The following is a 13058-nucleotide window of genomic DNA, read 5'->3' as shown; positions in this document are numbered from 1 at the left end:
CTCTCTATTACGAAAATGGGCATAATGGTTAAATGAGATCATACATATGAAAACACTTGTCTAGTACCTTCTTAAGGATGTGAGGCAGAGAGGTGCCACGAGGCTCAGGCTGGAGGAGGCAGGACTTCCTCCTCCATTCCCTCCCCTACTTAGGGCCTTCCCCTACTTCGTCTCCCTTCTTAGGGGAAGCAAGGTTCCTCTGAGGGACTCAGGACCTTGTCTTTCTTCCTCCAGTTCTATCAGGTGGGTGGCCCTGGTGCGAAGGATGCCCCTGAGCACAAACCTGTATTTCCTCTTTCCTATTTGGTGCTGCTTCCAAATCGAGAGGTTTTTGTGATTCCTTGGTTGTTCATTTCCACCTCATATTAATTTCCTAGGACTGCCGTGACAAAGTACAAGGAACTGAGTGGCTTAAAACAACAGTAATTTTTTGTCTGACAGCTCTGGAGGCTGGGAGTCTGAATTCAAGGTGAGAGCCGGGCGACGCTCCCCTGAAGCCTATAGGGGAGGACGACTCCTTTTCTTTTCCAGCTCCTGATATTGCTGGCAACCCTTGGCTCGTAGATGCATCTCATCTCATGCCTGTGTCATCACAGGACCCTCTTTCCTCAGGTGTCTCTTCTCCTCTTGCCGAGCACACCAGTGGTGTTGGATTCAAGGCCCTCTCATCAACATGACCTCATCTTACCGAATGACATGTGCAGCAGGCCCTAATTCCCAGCAAGGCCACATTCTGAGGTACGAGGGGCTAGGGCTCGAACATACCTTCTTTTGAGAGTCCCTTCAACACCCCCTACATGCGCGCGCGCGCGCGCGCGCGCACACACACACACACACACACACGTGGATTGCTACTCATGCACACCACAGCTTCAAGTCCCTTTTCAGACGGTAGCACTTGCCACCCTGGACAGGAAGGCAGCTCCCCCAGCTCTTTCCAGAACCGGTAGCTGTGACATTATGTCTCTAGTGACTGTGTTGCAGGGCCTCTGAGAACATGGTCGGTGAGGCCTCTGCTGCACTTCGGAAGAAACTCAAGAGTTTGAATTAGTACCAAACAGCCCTCTCATGCTCTGTTGCCGATTTCACTTAAGTCAACTAAGCCTGAAACCAAGAAGCTTCGATGGTACCGGTGGGAAGTACCAAAGTCCTTCCAATTTTATTGGAGACAGTTGGGTTTATCAGAAGTACTGAGTTGGGAATTTGAGCAAATGCATGCTCTGTCCCCTTCTGTGCAGTGGAACAAGTATGCGGTGGCCTCAGAGTCCAGCAGGCAGGCGAGCCCCAGTGCATGTCCATAATAGGGGGCTGGCCCACATGAGCCAGAAAGGACATCCTGTGCCCTCCTGCGCTGGGTAATCGACATAACTCGGTGTGTAAGAAACCTGGTTTCCCCAGAGAGAGTTCATACTGTAAGACGAAGCCGGGAGACTCTGGGTTAGTTTTCATTTTGCCCCCATCTCGCCAACTGAACTTAGTCACGGTTCTTGTTAGAATGGGATCCTAGGTTTCTCATCTCTGTGTGAAAATAGTGAAATTTGCTGCATCATGATGTCTGCAGGGCAATTAATAGGTTGCTGTATGCGAGCTGCGGCAGACCTCAAGTAAATAGTGAGGGGCTGGTGGTGAGGACAGCCTTTCAGTCGCTCTGCGTCCACCAGTAAATAGGCTAAAACGGAGACATTTAAAGAAGAACGTGGTCTGAAATGCAGAGGGCTGGTCGAAGAGCTGCCGGTCTTGTCCTTGGGGCCCAGCCAGGCCCGGAAGGAGTGCGGTGGACTTGCCCCGTGGGAGCCCTGGGAGGAAGTCCACCTGTCAGATACGATGGAGAGGCCGCGGAAGGTCGGGGACTCGGCGGCGGCCCCTCGGGATAATGGGTTGCAATGGGAAGTTGAAGGAGGCAGAATCGGGGAGTATTGCCAGAGGTGGCGGTATCTCAGGGACGGAGTCCCAGTCCTAGAGTACAGGGTTGAAGGAAGGGTGGTGGATCCAGGTGCTTGGGGGAGGGAGGGGCAGCCAGGGGTCCAGTGAGCTTCAGACCTGGAAGCCTAAGGAATCAAGAACGCGAGTGGAGGTAGAGGAGCCCGGGCAGAATGTCATAGCCTAGTCGGCATTCCGGGGGGACTCGGGTAGGGTCCCAGAGGATGGCACCAGAGTTACCCAGGCGTCTCCACTAAGGTTGGGGTTGATCCTAGAAACTGGAGTAGGTGGGAGGGATTCATTTGTGACACAAGAGGCCTGGGGCAGCCTGACTCCAAGTTGAGACAGACCACATGTGGGACAGAGCCATCACCCTACCCTGCTTCACTCGTTTCAATAGACTTTGTAGACTTAGAGATCCTAAAAATAAAGCTCAACTCACACGCACCACCTGAGCATAGACTAGGGCTGTTTTTCCTGCTGCTGTTGTTTTAGTTATCTGATGACTTAAAGTAACAGGGCAAATGCATTATTTTGGAAAATGCTATTAAAAAAATTTTTTTTTAAGTTTTTTTCCTTTTTTTTTATAAAAATTTTTTAAATGTTTATTTATTTTTGAGAGAGAGAGAGAGAGCAGGGGAAGGGCAGAGAGAGAATCCGAAGCAGGCTCCAGGCTCTGAGCTGTCAGCACAGAGCCCGATGTGGGGCTCCAACCCATGAACTGTGAGATCATGACCTTAGCTGAAGTCAGACGCTTAACCGACTGAGCCACCCAGGCGCCCCAAGTTTTTTTTTTTTCTTTTGTGTGTGTGTGTGTGTGTGTGTGTGTGTGTGTGTGTGTGTGTGAGAGAGACAGAGAGAGAGAGAGAGAGAGGGAGAGCAAGTGCAGGAGAGGGGCAGAGAGAAGGAGAGAGAGAATTCCAAGCAGGCTACGCATTGAGAGTGCAGAGCCTGATGCAGGGTTTGAACTCACAAACTGTGAGATCATGACCTGAGCCGAAATCAAGAGTTGGACGCTTAACCAACTGAACCACTCAGGCGCCCTGGAAAACACTGTTGAACCTAGATGTTTATACACTTCTGTGACAAATTTACCTTAAGTGACTATTGATTAACAGGGCTGGGACTGCGAGGTGTTTTGTGATAGAGTGCTGTCCAAAAATAGAATGAAGAAAGGCAAACAGCCCTGTCTTTGGCTGGCCAGGGCCTGGAAGACGTGGAAGTAATGTGGAATTATGTGCTACTTTTCCGCTTCGTACAAGCAGAACATGGCCATGAACCATGAGGCCTGGGCATTAAAGAAATCCATGTACCCACAATGGAATATTACTCAGTCATTAAAAAAAAGAATGAAATCTTGCCATTGGGGACAACGTGGATGGATCTAGAAGGTATTTTAGGCTAGGTGAAACAAGTCAGACAAAGGCAAATGGCATATGTCACATATATGTGGAATCTAAAAAACAAAACAAACAAGCAAAACCAGAAGTAGCCTCCTGAAAACAGAGAACAAACTGGTGGTTGCCAGAGGGGGAGGGGGGCGGGAGAGGGGACACAACAGGTGAAGGGAATTAAAAGATACGAACTCCCAGTTGTAAAACAAGTCACGGGGATGAAAAGTCCAGCGTGGGGAATAATAACGTTGCATGGTGAGGACACTTATCGTGATGGGCAATGAGTGATGTATAGGGTCGGCGAGTCCCTATGTTATAGACCTGAAACCAGTGTAACGTTGTATGTCAATTACACTTCATTTATAAAAATGTAAAAAAGGTAATTGGTAGGTTATGAGGACAATGGCAGTAATAACAACGGACAATGAGGAGCATTCTCTTGCCTGTCTCTGCTTGTAGGCAAAACCCTGTTCATGCAGGTGTTGAAAATTTACTTCATTTTTCCAGGACTCAACCCAGAGTATTCCGAGGCCCTGAAGGTTCAAAAGCAAGGCCCAGATGGAATGTACGACAGCTTTTGATGCAAAAATTATTTTAGTGTCACCATGAAAACAAAATCACATGGACAGTGCTTCATGTCCTGAGGGAGGCATCGAAATAAGGAGGTGGGTGGTCGGGAGTTGGGTGCCTCGCCTTTGGATGAATCATCTAATTTCCTTAGAGTCTCAGTTTTCCCATCTGCAAAATAGGGAAAATTGTACACTTTCTCCCTTTTACGGTATTGGGTCATAGACACAACACTGGAAACTGGTAGGTTATACAACTGGTAAGTAGGGGTTATCAGCACAAAGGTAAAAAGTCAGCTTCTCCCCCTTTTATGCCCATTCCCCTGCATCTTATTTAAATTATATTCACTCCAGAGTTTTGATTGAAAAATGCTTGTTTTCCCATGTTTTACTACTTAATTAATCTAAAATGTTGCCCTGAGTAATGGCACTCTATCTAGACGAGGGCTGTTCAAAGAGGAGAAATTGTGCAGAAGGATGTTTGTAAATAATGCTTAGGTGACACGATTGTGATAATTATGGCTTTTTGAAGATGAGTTTTATAGCAAGTCTTCAATTTTCCTGTCACTTGTTTTCTGGGCTGTCCCACTTAAGCAGGCACATTTGTTTCATGGAACTAGCTCTTCGGGGACCTGAATCCCGGGAGAGCTCAGCAGCTCTGTGAATCCACTTTTCATTTTCTGTGGCTAATTTTGCAGACTTTCAAGAGGATGCAGGTTGCTTTACTGTCCCCTTTCCCCAGCCCAGGTAAGGACAGAAGGAAGAAGGTGTAGCAAATTCCTAACCACTCAGTCTCCAGCTCATAATGAATAGCCATCCCTGCCTCAGACTGACCTTGAACGCTATACCGGGCCCCCAGTGGCCAGAAGGGGCCCTAGTGATGATGCTCTGATGATGCTTTGGGTGGAATCCCCAGCTCAAGGTTGACCCCTCTCCCCATTCTCGCACATCCCTTCCCTGTCTCTTGGGAGGTTCTGAGCCCTGGAGGCGTCCTGAAAATGAGGACCCTCCTGCAGTTGTATGAGCACCCTCAGGAGCCTTTGAAATAAACTCTCGGGACCTCCAGGCTTTGTAGCTTTCTCAGGAGAGGGACCCAATTTTCTATTTCACTATGTTGTTCTCCAGCTTTTTGTTGTTCAGGGTCTTGACCATCAGTGTCATGTCTTTAGTTTATTTACTAACTCAGTTGGAATCTAATTCCAGATAGAAGTCAGCCAGTAAACTTTGTTAATGGCTCTTTTTGGAAGCTTCTAGAGTCACCATTGGAGGAGCCCTTGGAGGTCATCTTGTCCAGCCCTCTCACCTTAACCAGTGAGAACCCTGAGGCCCAGAGGAGTTGAGTGGCTGGTCCAGGTGAATTAATGGCAGAACCAGAACACGAACCCAGGGCTCTTCAACCACCTGGATGTAGGGAAACATGGATGTAGGGAAACATGGAGTAAAGAATACTTAGCAGGTGTGTTCTCTGTTAGCCAGCTTATACCTGAGTCACATGGATTAGAACATCCTCATTTTATTACAAGTTTATGGTTGACTCCTGGTAAACCAGAACTCCCATGTAAAGCTACCTTGTTGAAAAGCTTTAAAAATGCATTGGTGTACTTTTCTGAAATAGTGGCCCAAAGTGACTCCTAGTTGTCAGGGGATCTTGCTGCCCCTAAGAATCATTCCAAAATATTGGTTATAATTGTATAAAATGATCGCTTCAGAGCCTGGATTTGGCATGAATGAAAGCCACGAAGTCTATTTCAATATTCCTCCTGTCTCCCACCACATTAGCTTATTTAAAATATACTATTCTGGTTGTTTGAATTATTCCACATGATCTTTAAAGCCCTGTTTGTTGTTATGTTATAGTTTTGGGTATGGAGTCGATGAGTTATCTTAGTTCATGTAAATCATGTAACTTGCTCGCAGTTGCCTTCTGATGCAGCAGTGATACTTTTTTTTCCCTGACCTACCATTTTCACATCAGATTGAACACAGACTCAGGCAAGGTATAAGCTTGGCAGTGAGATTTGCTTGGCTTGTTTACTTTCTCCCATTGTTAAAGTGGCTATGATTCAGCACCAGGTTCTTCTCTCCCTGATGTGCTTGGGAGGAGGGGTATGTGTCACCCCAAGGCATCAGTGAAAGTGTGACCATCATATGAGAACGTCCTTTGTGTAGAAAAGCCTTACCCACTGCTTCCTGATGACTCTAGCTAAAATAATACCACCTTCCAGAAAAACCACTGAGATTCTAAATACATACCACGTCCTCAGTTAAGAAGACAGAAGGTAATTCTGAATAGCATGCAGGATATAGGGGCATCATGCTGGTTTCAAGCGTGCAGGCTATGGACATCACTTATAAATTTTTCTCGAGATGGGTGTTATATATGTATATGTCTTAGCAAGTTCAGATTGTTTTGGTTTCTTCAAACTGAGAGCTCGCTTTTTCTCTGCATGTACTTTCTTGCGCAGCTAACTCTGAGATAGTTATGACATCATAGTCTGTATAATGGATTACTGCCTCAGTGGGCTTTCTGGTTCTTCCGGCCATAGGGAAGGGGTCTGGCTTGAAGTGTGTTTACCAGTGGTAGTGCATGGAAGTTTCCACTTGGCATGTACTGGCTGAGGAACTGAGATAATGACTGAGGCTGAGTGAAAACACTTCTTGTTAGCAGTGTGGTGAGAGCTTGGAAAGGAAAGTAATATTGCAAACATCACCTTAGCGTGGGGAAGCAACACTTGCGGCAGAGGGAAAGTGGGACTTAGAAATATGAGATCAGATTTAAATTCAGCCCGGTCCCAGACATGAGACCTGGTTAAGTCATGCAGCTCTGAGTCTGAGTTTTAACTGAAAAATAAGGATGGTGGGCAGGGGCGACGGGCAGGATGGTAGTGGTGACATTTGCCTTACTCTGGGACAGGCTGAATAATGGCCCCCCCAAGATATTCTTGTCCTGATCCCCCGAACCTGTGAATGTTACCTTACATGGCAAAAGGGACTTTGTAGAAGTGATTAGGGATCTGGAAATGGAGAGGTTATCCTGGATTATCTGTGTGGGTCTAAAGTAATCGCAAGGGTCCTTCCTGAGAAGACGGAGGCAGCGAAGGAGCCATGTATGGGTCAAACAATGCAGGTGACCTCTAGAGGCTGAAAAAAGCAAGGACAGATTCTCCCCTCAGGGCCTTCAGAAGGAACCAGCCAAGCCCACACCTTGACTTTGGGTTAGGGAGGCTCTTTTGAGTCTGGCCTCAGAAGAGGCCCCTCTGGCCTCCAGAACCGTAAGAATAAATTCATGTTGTCTTAAGCCACTAAGGTTGGGATAACTTGTTATAGCAGCAAGAGAAAACTAATACCTCCTAGTGCTTATAACGATTACATGTGACTTTGTATTTCTATATCTGTAACTCTCTTTCTTATATTTGTAAGTGCTGCATGGATTTGAGTACTTTTAAAATGCATTTTTATATTCATCTGAATTTCCAGATTAAAGTGGTATGGAGATGTCAGGAAGACCAGGAGAACAATTTCAATTATGCAGCGAAAGATTGTGTCTGAAAATTTAAACTCATGTTATCAGCTAATTACTAATTGTGAAGTTGTTCATGGTCATTAGCATCTGTGAGTCACTTAGTTGAGCAGACAGGTGTGCCCCTTGCTTTCTGTACCTGTGGGTCTCAACCTCGGATGTTCGGTGGAGTCACTGGGAGGGCTTTTAAAAGTCCCAGCGTCCAGACCTCACCCCAGGACAATTAAATCAGCATCTCCACAGGTGGAACTTGAGCATTGGTGTTTTTTAAATCTCTCCAAGTGATTGTAGTGTTCAGCCAAGAATGAGACCCACTGCAGAGGTATGTGCCCGCTAAGTAAGATTTTAAATCAGTTTTCTGAAGTCTGATGACCTAGATGTTCTTTTGAGTTTTGGGGAAAATGCTCTGCTGGGGACTCTGTGTTATATCTTTCAATGATATTAACATAATCGGTTTATGAGCTGTGGTATAATTCTGGCAAGAAATACAAAAGTCTAGTTAGCCAACAGCTCCTGAGATGTTCAGCAGATTGGTGTGCCCACAATTTCAATAAGCAAATATTTTTCTCCTTGTATTGCCCAAAGGCTTTTAAAAGCAAAAGTGAGGGAGAGAGAAGAAGGATGTTGAGACCTTCTCCGTAAATGGTTGATCTCCTTGAGAATTGATAAGAATTGTATTTATTCACGTTATATGTCCTTACATTTCCAGTCTGGAGGAGAAAATAATCATTTTTGAAATTTCTTCCTTTGGAACCACTGGTGGCAGAAGCTGTGGTCTTTGAAAGTTGCCTCCCTGTGTTCCTGGGCGCTTTGAGCTGTGATGTGTCGCTGAGGGCATCTCTGGGCTGCCTGTCACTAAGATGGCCCTTGTCTTTGACAGCAGGTGATGTTACCTGCATCTCGTATGTCACAGGGAGGGTATTATAGGTAAAATTGTTTTTATAAATCACAAGGTCCTATGCGAATGTTGCGATTGTATTTTCAGTGGGAATTCTGGGTTGAAGTTAGAAAGCTGATAGAAAGCCTGTAGCATAAACTTATATTCATGTATAAGAACAGATAGAGGTCCTTATTTTCTAGTGTTCTAAGGTAGTGACCGAGGAGATGCACTGGGTCTTGCACCTGTAGATGGCATGTGACTTTTTAAACATTTTTTTTAAGAGAGAGAGAGAGAGAGAGAGAGCATGAATAGGGTAAAGGGGCAGAGAGAGAGAGAGACTCTTAAGCAGACCCCATGCTCAGCGTGGAGCCCAGCCCAGGACTCGATCCCACAACCCTGGGATCATGACCTGAGCTGAAATCAAGAGTCAGACACTCAACCAGCTGAACCACCCAGGTGCCCCAGCATGTGATTTTTTTTTTTTTTTTTAGTGGTCATTTAGCTAGTTGGGTTTAATTTTCTTTTCTATAAATGAAAACACTAATGATGTTTTGGGTGTCCAGATAGTAGGGCTGTACTACAGTGTAACTCTGGTACTGTTTAAATCTTGGCTCTGAAACTTACTGGCTGGGGGATGCTCAGGAAACTATTTAACTTCTCTCTACCTGAGTTTCTGCATCCTTAAAATGGGTGAGTGAGATACCCTCTCCTAGGACTGTTGTAAGGATTAAGTGAGGCCCCTAGAAAACTTGGTACCGTTTCTGGATGTGTCCCATAGATCTGTTCTCCTACTTCCTCACTCAAATGTGGGACAATTCAGGAACCTAGGTAAGTGTGTTTTCCACCTTTCTTTCTTCCCTCCATCCCAACCTTCAGTAAATGTTTATTGGATACCTGGTACTCATAGGAACTACACTGTGGCTACAGTGTTAATGTGAGGTAGATGGTGTGTTCCAGAACTGTAATGGCTTAAAAGTTTGATTTAAAATATTGATACAAAGTGGTGATAGGGCAGGACTGGCTGAGCAAAGCCTGTCTGTTTCTGTGAGATCAGAAATGTAAGACTGCTGTGGTTTATCTGTACCAACCAGAGTAAGATTGTAAGATGTTTTTTATAATTGTGGATATCAGTAGATGGCCTTGGGGACCAAATACAGGAAGGTCGTAGGCATGTTGCTGATGCACTGAGTGGTTGCCTGGGAAATGGACATGGTCTCTGATCTGATTTGCCAGATAATCGGTCATTTATCAAAGCAAACATTGTGACAAGGCGTTTTTTGTGTGCTTGGCACTGTGCCAGCTCTCCGGGGCCCCGGGGGGGAGGGGGGGGGCGGGGAGGGCTGGTCCCTGCCTGGTGGAGCTTCCTGAGTATCAGAAGACTTTACAGTTGAGGGGTGGGGTACTTCATAGTGTGAATGCTGGGTAGAAACTTCAGGAAGCTTTCACCAGATCCCTGAGCTCAAAGAAGTGTGTGGGGTATTTTATCGTTCATGAAACTGTTTATTTTTTTAACCTGTATTTTGGGTACCATTCATTCACAAACAGATTTACTTTGTTGTCATGAATTATATCTTTTTCATATAGTCCAAAATGAAATCCTCTTGCCCCCAAATTTCCTGTAGTATACCTTTCTTGTACCCTAATCAAGTCTATGTAGCTTGACCCAGCTCTTCAGTAACTTGGGTTTTATTATCTATGAGAGCTATTAATCAAGTTTGCTGGAGATCATAATATCCATTTGTGTTATTTTCAAGTCTGCTTATCAAGACTTAAAAAAAAAAGAGAATTATTTTAAGGTCATAGAATAATTCTGGAGAATGCTCAAAGAAATTTTGCATTTTCACCAATTCTACTTAGAACCACCTATGAAAAATGATAGTGAGGATTATAATGATGATAATGATTACATCGGCTTTCAAGTGGTTATTCTATTCCAGATTAATATCCTGAGGGCTTTGCACACACATTCTCATTTTATCACCCAGCAACTGTGTGAGCCCAGGCTTTCCGAGTGTCCACGTTTACAGATGACGCACACAAGGGCACAACAAGGTTGGATAAATTGTCCAAGTTCAAATGGTTCGCCATTGAAGGTCTCCCATTTGACTCCAGATGCGTCTGACAGATGTGCTTTCTATACTACTGTGTTCTTGCTTTGGGCAAAATGCGCATGAGGTGGTTGGGGAAGCAGAGCCTGTAGAAAAGACAGGAAGGACATATTAAGTAATTCACTTCCATATATCCCTGACAGGTTTGGATGAAGGGTCATTGTATTTAAAGAGATACAGACAGCTGAGAAATTGAGTATTGCCTCAGGCCACAAAGTAAATCATTGATAGAACTTAATCCAGAAGCCAGGTGCTTTTCAAACTCGTTCCGTGAAGGCTCAGTGGACGCGCCTGCACAATCTCCATCAATTCAAATGAGTTGAAGAAGGAGGGATCCATTTTGTTACAGGTAACCTGAAGTCAGAGGTTTAAGAGTTTTTAATTTGGATGAAATTCTAAAACTATGCGGGCTTTGGCACCTGTTTGGGCAGACTGGGCAGATTGGGCAATGCCAGTTTGGGCACACTACCTCAACTGAGCAGTGAATACTTCCTTTGTGTGGCTGTTGGGAGGAAGCGGGGCTGGTGGCACCTGGAACTTTGTCGGTATTCTCTATAATCGCTCACTGATTGGTCACTTGTTATGCATTTGAAATAACCTCGGGGAGAGTTGGGTTCTCAAAACTCTAATCATGGGCCTAGGGAAGTTCTTCAGGGTCAACTTGAAGGTAGCAGAAATGGAGACTTTCTAAAAAATTCTCTGGCCATACCACACAGCAATTGCATCTCGGTTTTTGCATGTTGGGTACCGAAGACCATTTGCTTTGGAAAGGGCACTTCGTGCGTAGGTTGTGAGCTGTTAACTGCCCCCCTCCTTCCAGTGTTCCACCCAGGGCAGCATTTCTGTGACACAGACTTGGCTCCTAACAGCTAACAGTGAGGAGAAACAAGGAAAACTCTCGGCCCTTATCCAGGCTCCCTTTCCATGCCCTTCCTGGATTGGTCAAGACTCCAGGACCTCCACTGGGGGTGTGCCAGACATTCTCTGTTCATCCCTCCAGATCAGTCTCCCATCTTCCCAGACCTTCTTGGGCTGTGTCAAGGGAAGCCAGCCTTCCTTGCCCTCTGGCTTCAGGTTGGGGTTGACTACTGGCAGGAGATAATAGGACAGAGAAGAGAGAAGTCGGAGCCCTCCTCTGCTTTCCCACACCCTTGCTCCCTCCCTGCCTGAGCCCCCATTCCCTCTCTCTATTAGCTCCTGCTGGAAAGAGCCCCTTTCCATGTTCCAGAACACCAAGCTTTTACTTACTGTGGTGACAGTTCTCGTCTCTTGCCCTTCAGCTCTGGGGTTGATAGGGGCCTTCTAGTGTTGCTAATCCCTGGGGGCCTTGAGAGGACCCTCACCCCTGCCCAGACCTGCATATAGTCCCTTCCTTAACTCTCTTCAGATACTTCCCAGGAAGCTATAGCTGTGTCCAGCTTAAGTCATGGACAGACTGGATCGCTATGTGTTACTGGCATATGGGGTGCCTGGGTGGCTCAAGTCGGTTGAGCGTCCGACTCCAGCTCGGGTCATTATCTCACGGTTTGTGAGTTCGAGCCCCACATCAGGCTCACTGCTGTCAGTCTGTCAGCATGGAGCCTGCTTCGGATCCTCTGTCCCCCTCTCTCTGCCCCTCCCCCGCTGGTGCTCTCCCCAAAATAAATAAATATTTTTAAAAATGGTAAACATATGGGGTGCCTGGGTGGCTCAGTTGGTTAAGCACCCGACTTCGGCTCAGGTCATGATCTCGCGGTCCGTGGGTTCGAGCCCCGCGTTGGTCTCTGTGCTGACAGCTCAGAGCCTGGAGCCTGCCTCCGATTCTGTGTCTCCCTCTCTCTCTGCCCCTTCCCCACTCGGGTTCTGTCTCTCTCTGTCTCTCAAAACTAAATAAACATTAAAAAAAAAATTTTTTTTAAATGGTGAACATGTGAGTGGTGAGTGTCACTTGTTGTTTTCTTACTGACTTCCAGTTTAATTAGAGGAAGGTGATGGTAGAGGAGGGGTATTAATTTATTTATTTTTTAAATTTTTACTATATCTGACACATGCACTTCTCTTTTAGGATATGGAATCGTTCACACATGTGGTATGATTTTAGTGGTCAGAAAAATTATGGGAGCCTGACATCTCTTGCAAAAATATTGAGAAACCTAGAAAACTTCGGTCGTGGTGGGACAGAGAGAGAGAGGACAGAGTCAGTAAGAGCCTTCCTGGCCCCCGTGGCGCTTTAGTTGGCTGGTGTGATAGCAACCCCTGATGTGATAGAGCAGTTTTTCAGTGGAACATCTATCCGGGATGTGCTGGACACAGTTCTAGAGGCTGGGGATGCGGCACCAAATACAACACACGTAGAGCCCATGTTCTGGGGACTCAGTGGGGTGACGCCGAATAAAATAGGTGAGTGACACACGGTGTTCGAAGATGATGTGTCCAGAGAAGGATAACCGAAGGAAGAAGAGAGGGGATGTTGGGAGGCACTGCAATTTTTAAAAAGGCAGTCAAAGAAGACCTTCTTAAGGAAGTCACCTCGAAGGAGGTGAGGAGGAAAACCCATCAGTCAGTATCTGAGAGCAGAGCTGGCAGGCAGCGGGGGGAACAGGCCTGGAGCAGAGGGAGCCAGGGGTCCGCAAGGGGAGGCCCCGAGATGTGACAGTGATGTCACGGGGCCCTGTGGGTCATTGGAAGTAC

At 46.1% G+C, this 13058-nt stretch overlaps 1 protein-coding gene across 5 annotated transcripts in view; it reads left to right on the top strand.

Annotated features, from left to right (window-relative positions):
• RNF152 (ring finger protein 152) overlaps window positions 1-13058 on the top strand; it is a 78255-nt gene that overhangs the window by 26239 nt on the left and 38958 nt on the right. The window contains exon 2 of one of the 5 annotated variants that reach the window (XM_027069102.2): window positions 613-738. The exons of the other annotated variants lie outside the window; for them this stretch is intronic. The gene's annotated coding sequence lies outside the window, so the exon portion shown is untranslated. The remainder of the gene's footprint in view (window positions 1-612; window positions 739-13058) is intronic. 5 annotated transcript variants of the gene reach the window in all.

This window comes from Acinonyx jubatus, chromosome D3 (genome assembly GCF_027475565.1).
Source record: "Acinonyx jubatus isolate Ajub_Pintada_27869175 chromosome D3, VMU_Ajub_asm_v1.0, whole genome shotgun sequence".
Taxonomy (NCBI): domain Eukaryota; kingdom Metazoa; phylum Chordata; class Mammalia; order Carnivora; family Felidae; genus Acinonyx; species Acinonyx jubatus.
This window is presented reverse-complemented; position numbering and strand designations above follow the sequence as displayed.